At 43.6% G+C, this 12,821-nt stretch overlaps 1 protein-coding gene across 1 annotated transcript in view; it reads left to right on the top strand.

Annotated features, from left to right (window-relative positions):
* Window positions 1-10,007: 10,007 nt before the first annotated feature.
* Window positions 10,008-12,821, top strand: part of BRINP1 (BMP/retinoic acid inducible neural specific 1) — a 211,044-nt gene continuing 208,230 nt past the window's right edge. The window contains exon 1 of the mRNA XM_004453367.4: window positions 10,008-10,573. The gene's annotated coding sequence lies outside the window, so the exon portion shown is untranslated. The remainder of the gene's footprint in view (window positions 10,574-12,821) is intronic.

A 12,821-nucleotide genomic window follows, 5' to 3' on the forward strand; every position in this document is an offset into this window, starting at 1 on the left:
AGATGTTGTAGCCCCCCTGGCGAGTGTAGCAATCCTGCAAGATGATTAGCATGGAAAAGTATTTGGCCTGGTTGTATCATGGTCTGATTATTTAATAGTGTTATTATCAGTAAGCCCTGATATAGGCAAATGTCTTAGCAGAGAAAAAGTGACTAAATTCACTAACCATGGCTTTGTCAACACTTTCTTTATTTGCTCAAACAGACCTTAATTTGTTTCTTGGGATACCCTGTCCATAGTAAAATCTTCAGTGCTAACATATTAATGAAAGAAGGTTTGATATCTACAAATATATCTGGAATTCATAAATACTGTATTTCCAAGAAGCTGCAACAGGGATCCAGGCTCTGTAAACATTTTTCTGGGCTTACATCTCTAATAAAAGCACAGAGAATGATAAAAGCTAGGAAGTGTTTGACCCTCAGGGTAGAATGGTAAAGATATCCTTAATTCAAAATTTACCTAATTCTTTCTATTTGATATTATTATCAGGTGGGCATGTTTTCACGTCTAATATCTAGATAGAGGCTTCATCTGTCTCTAGGAGAGAGCATGGTGAAGTGCAGGGCTGACACTTAGGTTTCATCTCTTGTGTCAGAGCTAATTAATTAGTAGTTGTTGCTTAGAAGGCTGTTCTAAAAACGGTTTGGGGCATTTGCAGGGTTGAAGTCCACCATTGATTAATAATGGTTGCCTCAGGCAAAGAATGACAAGAGGTAACAGGAAGAGATATTGAAAATCTAAGATTATCTGCTGGGTTGAAGCAAAATAAAGACTAAGCAGCTGAAATCAAGCTAATTGCAACAGAAGCCAATTATAAACACTGACAAAAGATATATTTATACAATAAAATACCAAGCCAACCATACCTCCCCAAAGAAATCAGTAGTAGTATGCCCATGTATTAATAATAAATGTTCAAATACCCTGAAGCTGTAAAGAAAATATGTTTATATGCCAATTTGATATCACTTTGGACTCTAGTTGAGACTCGCATTGTCTGTTATATACTATAGTTTGTAAAAGAACTGCTTGCATGACTAATCACAGAACAGCACAGCAATTAAGAATACAAACTTACAGGACTAGATTTCAAGTCTAACTTCAGCTCTTACTAGCTGTGTGTTCTTAGGCAAATTACTTTACCTCTCTGATTCTTGGTTTCTTTATTTATGAAGTGGGCATATATAATCTGTGCCCAATGGCTTTTTTGAAGTTGATTTTAATTTACTTAATTTTTTAAATTAAACAGTATTTGTGAAGTACTTGGTAAATTTTCTGACACATTAAAACATGAAACAAACAGTAAACCAAATAACCATGAATGACAGAAGTGCTGTTTTTGTCATTTTGCCTAGCTTGATCAGTGTGATGACTTGAGTTGGAATTGTCATGTGTGGAGTACCCATAGTTGTGGAGGTAGCATTGGGGTTTAAAGAAGGTTTCATCATTCCAAAACAAAACAGAACAACAACAACCAAAAAACCTATACTGTAAACTGTGTGGTCCCTTTTGCTTTAATGGCATCTAAAGAGCAGTGGTATGAGATCATGGTTAAGTGTATGGCTTGGGAGCCCAACTATCTGAATTTAAATCCTAGTTTTAATACAATCATTTTCTCATTGGGGATGATGATCATCACATCTACCTCTGGAATTTTTATGAAGATTACATGAGTTAATACATAAAAGCACTTAGAGAAGGACCTGGTCTAAAATAAGTACTTAATATTTGCCACTATTAATAATTATATTATGTAATTCCTATTGGAGGCTAGAATACCTGTACGCTTGGCTTTCATTGAATAAGGATTGCTGTGCATCAGATTTCATGCTACTTATTATCTCATTTAATCATTACAACAACCTTAGTGAAGTATCACTTCCTCTCTAGGCTATATGCTCCAAAAAGGAGTGGCCTCTTCACTGCTATAGTCCTAAAGTATAATTCAGAGAAGATGCTTAACAAATAAGTGTTGGGTGAATTATCAAATCTCCATTTGATCAATGAGGACTTTGAGGCTCGAAGGGGTTAAAGTGATGAGTGTAAGGTTGCTGGTAAGGCTTGCTGTGTGTCTTCCTGAGAAGTGCTGGGGCCAGGTTTGAGCCCAAATATGCTTGACTTGAAGGTCTACCTCATATCCAGTATGTTCACTGAATTGAAAATAATCAGTTTATTCACAACTTAGGACAAACGATGTCATTCGATCAGAAGATCATCCTTTAGGGGACAGGCAAAAATCATTTTCATATTCCATACTCCCAATAATCATTTTTTCCAAATAGAATTATTAATAATTTCAAAATGATACATCAACAGGGCAAGGCTTTATATGGAAAAGAAGTCATGGGATCAGGTAGCTTTGCAAGCTGAGTGGGAGGGTGTGTTCACTCTCCGGCCTGGGAGATATTTGTGAATATGTAGGAGATGGGGTGATCAGGGATGGGGATGTAATAGAGGACTCCCCAGGTACTTTAGCACCACCAGGCATTGCCACCTGATCATGCAATGTCAAAGATGAAAGGGAAGATTGTAAAATGATTTGATCCAACTACCCTATTTATAGATTATATTGGTTTTCTATTGCTATATAACATATTAAATTTAGTGACATCATACATTGCAAATTTACTGTCACACAGTTCTGGAGATCTAGGTATGGAATGGTTGGATCTTCACTAAGAATGTCACCAGACTGAAAACAAGGTGTCCACTGAGACCCTGCCTCTTTTCTGGTGTTTGGGGTGCAGCGTCAAACTCACTGGTTATTGGCGGAATTCATTTCCTTGTGCTTTTAGTTCTGAAGTCCCCGTTTTCCTGCTAGCTGTTGGGGGACAACTCTTAGCTCCTAGATGATGTCCTCAGTTTCTTGCCATGTGACCCCATAGACAGTTCACAGCAAGGATGTTTTCTTTCTTCCAGACCAGCTGGAGTGGGTCTCTGTGACTTCTTTGGCATCCAGTCAGAGAAAATTCTGCTTTTAAACACTCAAATCATTAGATCAGGTCCACCCAGGATAATCTTCCTATGGCTATATGATGGTAAATAATCACTAGGGTGATAGTTCATCGTATTCACAGGTTCCACCTATACTCAAAGAGTGGATTAGGGGAGTGGATATAGTTCAAGCAGTTGAGTGCCTGCTTCCCACATGGGAGGTCCTGAGTTTGGTTCCCAGTGCCTCCTAAAAAAAACAAGAAACAAACAATAAGCAAAAACAAATGAGAAAACCAACTCAGGGGAGTCAAAATGGCTCAGTTGTTGAAAATCGGCTTCCTACATACAAGGTCCCAAGTTCAATCTCTGGTCCCCAGTATCTAAAAAAAGAAAAGAAAAGAAAAGGAAAAAGAGAGAGAGTAGATTAGACAAAAGCAAGGGTCTAAGGGTCTTTGGGGTCATTTTAGAACTTTGCCTACCACTTAGATTAAGCCTAGAAGGGCAAATGGCCCAGGGCTTGCTAGAGGCAGAACTGGGTTAATGGTTAGTCACTGAGTCACTGGGCTCCCGGTTCTTATCTCTCCCCTCTAGTCTTTCTAAGTCAAAACCCCTCAAAGTTCTGTGCTGAGGTCCAAGCACCCTGATTTATAATGTTATATTAGTCAGGATACCTTTGGTAGCAAGTAACTAGTCCCCAAATCAAACTGTTTTAAATAGATAGAATAGTTATTGGCTCATTTATATGAAAGAGTCACACATTTTTCTATGATTTCAGGCACTGCTGGATCCATTTTGTGGTTAAACTTTCCTCCATGTTGCCTTAATTCCCAGTCAAGTCTCCTCAGTGTGGTGGCAAAGATAATCACAAGAGTTGCATATTTGGATTCTACCAGCTAAGTGTATCCTCCATCATAATCGTTATTATTATTATTTTAGGAGAACTTTTTAATAATGGTTCCAGCAAATATTCTGGAGTTGACTCATTGGACCACCCTGTGGCATTGCCCATCTCTAAACCAATCACAATGACCAATGACATAGAACACTCTAACTGGTCACCTTGGTTATGATGTCTTGGATCCAGTGGCATGATCAGGCCCTTAGAATCAAATAACTGAGAGACAGAGAAGGATGTTTTCCCGCAGGAAAATAAAGGTGCTGTTAGCAGAAGAGGAAAATGGCTGTGAGTCAGACCAAAAAACTACACATAGCCTATATAGAGCTCCCCCTAGTGGAGTGTGGCAGTGAGAGCTGTAATAAAGCAGGATCTTCAGAGAGGTGTCAAGAGAGGAGTGGAATGGATTGATCACTAAACCACCAAAATCATGTTTACCAGAGAGTGGAGAGCTAATAACAGACTTGGTGTATTTGAAGACCTGGATTCAAGTAATGGATTCATTATTACAAAGTATTGTAGTTATGCAAGTCATTCCACATCTCTGAGCCTCAGTTTCCTTTTCTGTAAAGTGGGGCTAATGGCCATGCCTACCATAGGTTTAGAAAACACTTGTTATCTTTCAGTTATTGCAAAAAAGTAAGGCTACAAGAAAATAAAATAAGGGAGAAATTTCCTGAGATTTCAAAAGGGCTTACTTATGCTGAATTCTTAATTCAAGTAGGATATTGAAGGAGTTTGCATCAGGGATATCCCTTGAGCCTCAGCCAACATGACAGTGTTTTTCTGGACACATTTTTGGAACCCTTTTTAGAAATCGTATTTCTAAATGCCACCAGGGTAAAGGCCTGGGCAGGCTCAGGCCTGAGTAAGCTGGAATTTCAGCAAAATGGAAGGGAGGGAGAAGTGAGGGAGAAAAAGCTGAGCACGTCTAGTGGAACCATATGTGAGTATTCCAACACATTGTTCCTGTGCCTGGGGGAGTTTTATGGGAGACCATGGAGGGTGCAATTCCTGGTCAAAGAGTTAGTAGGAGGTGGTATGGCTTTACAATATCAGTGTGTTCACTGAAAGACCAGAGCCAATAGCTAGTGATACCAAGAGAAGACATCAAGTAACTATCATGAAAGGAAGGCAGAGAAGAGTGTCACAGATTCAGAGGAGAAAGAGTATACTTAAAGAATGAAGGGAGCTAGAAGATCTTCATTTATTTAATAAATATTTACTGGGTTCCTGCCACAGAAGGGCTAAGTAGCATAGTGCTTATATGCTCGGCTTCTGTAGGGAGGCAACTGTGGTTTGAATCCTGACTCTAGTATGGGATATTGGACAATTTGCTTTACCTCCCTATTTCCCCATTTTCTGCATCTATAAAGTGGGATAATAACCATAAGAGCACTGACAGTATAAGAATGTTTGAAGATGAAATGAACAATATTTGTGAAACAGACAGTAGTTACCAGGGCATATGACATGGCTAATATAAGCTTGTTATATTTTTATGTCTTTATGTACCAAGCTTTTGTAGTGAAGATATCCCTGATGTCTTTAGGTTTTAGTTTTAGTTGGGAAAAAGTTACTAAAACAATATCAACACTAACTGCTTGATTACAGTGGTGATACATGTACTGTGGAGATATAGAAGGTGGTGAAAAAGCTGATAGCAGGGGATGTTCCTTGGTCTGGGGATAAGGGAAGTGACATTTACACTGACACTGAAGGATGAACAGGACTTGGCCAGGGGTGGAAAGTGATTTCTGGCAGGAGAACAGCTAGTACAAAGGCCTAGAGGCAGAAAGGAACTTGTTAAACTCTAAAAATTGGAAGAGGTCTGATGGAGTAAGGGGGCACAATGCAAGGTAGAAAACTAGGGCCAGATCACACACAGCCTTGTAACTTCATGTTATTATCTGTTTTGTCCTACTTGAAGTGGAGGAGGTGTACTAAATATTTATGAAGAGGTCAGATTTTGTCATGCAGACATGAAAGGTTTCTGGGGAGAAAAAGACATGGACATAGAGAGACCAACAATAATAAGGATACAGAGAGGTGGGAGCTGAGGCATCTACAGGCAGTTAATTTTTGCTGTAGAAAATGCGTAAGAGTGATAAGTAGGGATAAACGAGGTTGTAAAGGACACAGGGACCAGATGATGGAAGGCATTGAAATCAAGGGAGAGGCTTTGGACTTTGGTATGCAATTAAAAGACTCTCCAGGTTTTTAATAAGTAGAGTGATGGATGAGAGTTGAGTTTCAATCATATTGCTCTTGCAAGGTTTGGATGGGGTGGGGTGAGTTGTGGGGAGAGAAAGAGAGAGACAGATTGAGACAGAGAAACTAAAATGCATTTTTATTCAATTAGCAGATACTCATAATAACTTAGATGAGAGACATGAGAAACTTAAATCCCTGCTCACACATAGTAAGCACTCAATAAATATTAGTTCTTATTAGTTCAACTGCTTTAAAAAAATAAAAAGAGCACTTGAGAGGTGCCAAATGCTGTACCTCATATAGAGGCTAGCTTTTATTCCTCTTAGCTCTTGCAGCATTTCCCACATGCCAGTTACATTCCATGACTATGGTTATTTGGGCACAAGTCTGGCTCTGCAATGGACTTCAGACTCCTATTATACCAGGCAACACTTTTACCACTGAATCTTCCACACCACATCACATTCAGTAGGTACTCAACAAATGCAGAATTCTTTCTGCAGCTGGTCAGCCGGTTCTGAACTCAAAGCACCCTGGATTAAAAGATTTTGACTCCTTTGAGATTTGACAGGAGTAGTAAACTTAAGCTTTTGAGGCAGCAGCAGGTGGCCTAAAGTCCTGCACAAACAGGGCTGAATCTTATATTTATTTAAGGAGGGGGGAGTGGTACTGAACATTAATCTATGGTTTTGCCGATTTTTAGAAATAGACTGCTTACCTGCTTATGGATTTTCCTCTAGTTTACCCTTTCCCACTCTTAAGCTCAAATATAAATGAAGCAATATATAAAATCTAAGTTCAGACTGATGGCCAGAAAATTCTTCCAATGTAGAGGTTCTATATCTGGAGTCCAGGTATAGATGTCCACGGATGAGGTTGGCAAGGAGAGATTCAATGAAAGCCCACACAAAATTTTGTGGGAATATTTGTGTAAATATATTTTTTCACAAGAGAGAAGGCCCATAGCAATTGTGACATTCTCAAAAGAGTCTATGACCCTAAAAAGAAGATCTAATGTCTATCAAATCCATCATGCTGTGAAGACTACAAATGAAATCTCTCATTGCCTCATTAAATGCCCTTGGGAAAAGGTCCTGTTCAAGTATCTTCCACGATCTATAGACAAGAAGGTCTTTCTTAAGTCTACCCTAATATATTGGCACCTCCTTCCCATGCAAGCCCTTGGTAAATTCAGTGGAAATAGCAAACAGCTGCTCGCCAACACCCACCCCAAAGAAAGAACAAGACATTTCTCACATATCTCAAGCTGCCTTAAATGTTCTTTCTTTGGAAAAGAAGAAAAAAAGAAATATATTTTTGGCCTCTAAACCTTTTCCCACCCCTGTGTATTTCTGCAGAAATGTTATCCATATGGTTCTGATCGCTTTCTCCATAAGTCTTTAGGAATGCTTCACAATGGGAAATTTTCTGATGACCAAGGAGTCTTTGGAGACATTTTTAAATGGCCCTCTTAGCCTTCCTTCATAGAAATAGGGAAGCTAAACAGAGCCAAATGCAAATGAACTATGACTAGGAAAGGTTGGAGTTTTATTCAAAACTCAGAAAGTACAAAGCTCAGGTTAGTTTTTAATCTGTACATGAAAAGCCTTTACCTTCTCCTCCAGGAGCAAGAGGCTACATAGTCCATTGGCACAAACGATGCAATGGTCCCAGCCATTTAAATTGATATTTATGGTTGGATGCTGTGTCCCTATTACATTCCCAGATCTTCCAGTCATGCTGGGGCTTCTCCATGAATCCTAGATAACACATTATAAATTTTGGAATCAGACATAGGTGTGGTACTCCTGACTCCATCACTCACTGCTGTACTTTATCATGTTACGAAAGGATTTTTTTAAGCCTCAATTTCCTATTATGTAAAAATTGGATAGTATTACCCATTTCATAACTCACAACACTATAAGAATTATAAGAGATAATATAGGGAAAGCTCCAAATGAAATGCCTGGTGCATGGTAAAAATTTTTTTGAAAAGCTCTCTCCTTCTTCTCCTTCTTTCCAACAGTAGTGGGAACTGGGAATATTCCATGAGGGAAATATTAACTGTCTGGGTTGGGGAAGAGGAAAATAGGAAAAATTTCCAGCATTAAGTCCCCTCCTTCTTGAAGACATCTGGAAACAGGCCCATGTTGGGAGATTTATTAAGAGAGAAGAACTAAGAGGAGTCACTCTCAACCTTGGTACTCCCCTGAAGCTTCCTGACTAGGTTGTTTCAAGGCTGATTTCAGAACGGCATTCCTAACAGTATGCTGTTGCCTATATTGCCCAAGGAGGCAGGTATGAGCCAGCAGATGTCAGAGAAATAGAGAGAAGGAAGGCATGAATAAAGGAAGGGAGTATAGCAAGATGGAAAAACACAGGGAGAGAGAGAATAAAGGAGGGAAAAAGGGATGGGAGACAGCTATGTCTAGTTTCATATTGAAATTGATAGGAGAAGAATGTGTGTGATGAGAGTATTCTTCTTGAACGGAATCGATCTATTTCAGGAACCATCATCCAGGATCATAATCTGGGGCAGGAGCTGAGGGAAGGAGAAAATTGCCCAAGAAGTTTCCACCAGCCTGCCAGAGAAATAGTCCCTTGGTCAGTGGCTGGAGATCTGTCCTTGGTGCTGATTCTCCCCACTTGGATTAGAGTGGAGGAAAAGTGAAGAGGAGCTCCCAAAAGGAGGCTACTCTTCCCCTTTCCTGAGACTCGGGCTTGTCTCTCTCTCTCTTTCTCTCTCTCTCTCTCTCTCTCTCTCTCTTCCTCCTTCCTACCATCTCCTTGCTAATTAAATTTTTTTTCCCTCAAATTTCCAGTTTCTCTTTCAAGCATTTCCCTTCCATTTTGTTTCAACACTCCTCTTCCTCTAATATGTTCCCTGGCTCCAAGGACACGCTGGTGGCAGCTTCTCTCTATCACATCTTGGTAATGATGTTGATAACAATATAATCGTAATAGCAGATAACATGTAGTGAACCTTTGCTAAGTGCCAGAGGATGTCCTAAGTGCTTTTACGTACATTAAGTCATTTAAATGTCATACCAATCCTATGTATAGGTAGCTATATTATCCTATTATACAGGTAGGGAATTGAGGCCATATACATAGGAAAGTGATTTGGTCGAATTATATAGGTACAGGATTCCACACCCTTCAGAATCTGCACTTTTACGGAATCTGGGTTCCTTTAAATTTCTTGTCTCTTTTTCCTTATCCTTCCCTGCCCTTCCATCTGGCAGCTTCAGTAATACTTCTTCCCCTTGTCTAATCTTCAGGGGACTAGAAGCTGACTTGGTTAAAACCAAAAGAAGAATAAAGTAAGCAAACATACAGAATATGCACTGTGGGGGATTTCAGATCATGCACAGGCCTTTTTGCTTCAGGGAAAGGCCCCTTAGCGACCTTGGGTTGCATCTCAGCCTGCATTCTGACTCCTGGGCTCTCTCTGAGACTCATGCCTTGGCCCCTGTGTCTTTGCCCAATCCCTGCCTCTGGTAGTCTCCAGAGAACTTTGCGTCCCCTCAGTTTCTCACTCCTACATCCTGCCCACGTAGAGAAGCGCTTGCTTAATTCTAGGAGGAGACGTGAGCTCACGCCTACGCATCCACAGGAAAAACCACTCTCAAGTACTCATGGAGTGACACGCAGATACAAACGGACCCACACAGTCACCTCCCCAGACATAGCCCCCCACACAAACACACTCTCAGATGGATAAACACAGCACAAAGCACCCCCATACCCAGAAACATTTAGATACTCTCGACACACACCGCTACTGACACGCTTAAGAACACCACGACTCGGGGTCTTGCGCACACACAGCCCCTTTGGGTGCAGGGCCACGAAGACCCTCCACCCCTATCCCGGGTCCTACGAGATTTCCCCCACCGCAGCCGCAGCCCACCCAGGCCGCCCCTCCCTCGGAGGCGGCCTAGGCTCTCCCCTCTCCCTTCTCCCCTCGGTTTAAAGATGTACAAAACACTCCTCAGAATAACCCCCCGGCTCCCGGCTCCTCCCTCCCCGCCTCCCAGCAGCCGCTCCCCCATTCATTTTCGCCCATCGCAGGCTAAGTCCCTCCCTCCGCGTAGCCCGGCCTCCGCTGCTCCCCGCCCGGAGACCGCGGCGCACTTGGACTCTCCATTCGCCAGCCGCCTCGCTTCAGGTCCCCACGGCTGCGAACCGATCTGGTGCGGGGGGAGGAGGAAACCTCAAGCGAGCGAACCAGCGAGAGGGGGAGCGAGCGAGCGAGCGAGAGCGCAAGAGCGAGCGAGCCGGCAGGCAGACGGAGTAGTGACCGCCTTCCGGAGCCGGGATTCATGCCTGTCCTCGGGGCCAGCGAAGGGGACTTTACGGCTGAGTATGAGCCAGGCTGCTAGGAGCCAGGTACCCCCACGCCTGCAGTCCCCGCGCCGTCCCCGGTATGCGAGCTGGACGCAGGGCTCTCCCAAGTTCCCACCGAGCCGAATAAAAAGCGTCCGCCCGCAGCTCTCCGCCAAAGACGGACATTGACTCCAGGTAAGGCGGCGCCAGGCGCAGCGCCCCGCAGCTCTGCTGCCCTTGGAGCCGGCCCGGGGCTGCATTCGGGGCGCCCCCGCCCGCCCCTCCCTTCCCCTTTCCTGCACCCTCGTCCTCTCTTCCGGGCCGCCCGCCCGCCGCTTCCAAGTCTTCTTGGGTTCCAGGGAGGGGGGTTTTACCCTAGGGCGCAGGGGGATAAAGTGCGGTGCCTGTACCCCCCTCCCCACCCCCCCGCCGCGCGCTCCCGACGAGTGTACCATGGTGGGAACTTGACGTGCTGCTAGTGTGTTGGCGTGTGCGGCGCCGTTCGCGTTTGGTGCGTGTGTGCTTGTGTGTATGTAAGGGAGGGGTGAAGAGAGAGGTCCTATAACCTACTTATGGTGCGATGTGTGTGTGTGCGTGTTTGTACGTGTGTGTTTGTATGTGTCCGCTGTGTGTCTTTTTAATTAGGTTTCACCAGCTCACACGGAATGGGGTCCTTTCTATAAGATCACGTAGCCATCTGGAAACTGGCTGTGGACTTCCGCTTGGTGTTCTGGGCTTGGAGCTTGGGGAAGATTATGGGGATAGGGATGGCACCCTATATAGCCTGATGCTTGTACCCTTGAAAGGAAAATTCCTCCAAGGGATGGAGTCCTGCTACACTTGTACCCACCGTTTAATATGGAAGAGATATGGCCAAATATTGAAGCAAATGAGACGCTGTCACTTTAAATTCCACACTGGCAGACTCGGGGATTTTGATGGGAATTTGGAGACTCTGGTTAGTGGGTGACAGAGAAAGGGAGAAGTCAAGGGTGGGTTCCTTATCTGGGTCTTCACAAGTCCAGGGAATAGATCTGCCTCTGCCTCTCTAATCATAATAGCCTAATAGTACCTCACGTTTCTGGTGCTTTTGGGGAGGATCTGGGCAAGTTTGCACCACTGTTCATCAGGGGAAAGGTGAAAGAGTCCTGGGGGACTTGCTCATCTACCAGAGTTCAGCAAGGTCTGGAGGAAATTTCATTTGAGGGCAGCTCTGGGTAATGTGGAAAGAGATGGATGGAGCATTTTCTGAAGACAGACTCTTCCTTCGCTTCCCCATATCAGAAAGCATGAGAAGCCCCCAGAGACTCCTTTCCTGAACTGTGCCTCCCCATGGCTCCCCTGGAGTTAGGATACCTGGAGAAGGCAGGCAGAAAGGTGGCGCGTGAGTGCATGCGTGTGTGTGTGTGCATATGCACGCGTGAAAGGGTTTCAATACTGAGAGAGACCTATAATTTGGGAAAGGGTTGTAGATGGAGAACCCATGGCAGAATATGGGGTTAATTGACTGAAACTGCCATCGATTTGCACCTCCCATTTCTTTCTTGGCTCCAAAACACTGCCAAGGGCACCAGGGGCTATGGGAAGAATCTCATAGTAAGGAGGGCAGTTCCAGTCAAGGCCCCCTTTCCTCTTTCCTCCACCTCTTAGGAGGCTCTATAGGTAAGTCCCTTGCTCACCCTGGCTAGGACCTATCCTGAGCTTGGACTCTGGGAACAGCCATTGATTGGATTCCCTGCTGCTTCTTAAAGGCTTGCCCTACTCAGCAAAAATGCTGAGTTTTACTGCTGTTAGCATGGCTTCCAGACTCGGCAGCTGTTACTTTCCTAAGGTAAAAGGCAGCGGTTCTGCTCTTAGACAGTGAGACTCTGGGAGGGCAGGGACTGAGATGCTGGGGCTTGGCTTCTTGTCTTCTTGGCTCAAAGGGGCCACTGAAAAGGCCATTTGGGGGAAGAAAAGAGAAAGAAATATATATTTGGTGTTAAAAATTTTATATGTATGTATATATGTGTGTATCTTCTGGGGAGAGATAAAATCAAACATGTGTTTGCAGGAACCTGCCCTGGCGGGTGGGTGACTGAGCTACCTGCATGCTCTTGTAGACACACCACTCTTAGGCCGGAGGCTGATTCACAGCCGTAGGGAATCTGCTTTAGGAAGCTCATGTCGAAGCACAGCTTCCCAGTTCATTTTGGGAGGGGGTGTGAAGGCAGAAGAGGAGGTCCCAAGTCGGGAGTTGTTCTCATTTTCTCTTTTTTTCAGTTCATAGAAAACTGAAGCTGAAAGGAATGTGAAAGATCAGACAGGCAGGACTCTGGCCTAGAGAGGGGATGAGAATTCCACAACATTCTCTAGCAAGTTGGTGGCATGCCCAGGACCAGTACCTACATGGCCTAAGAGCCAGGTCAATTTCCTTTCCATTCTGCCACACTACTCAGGGACG

This window comes from Dasypus novemcinctus, chromosome 8, assembly GCF_030445035.2.
Source record: "Dasypus novemcinctus isolate mDasNov1 chromosome 8, mDasNov1.1.hap2, whole genome shotgun sequence".
Taxonomy (NCBI): Eukaryota; Metazoa; Chordata; class Mammalia; order Cingulata; family Dasypodidae; genus Dasypus; species Dasypus novemcinctus.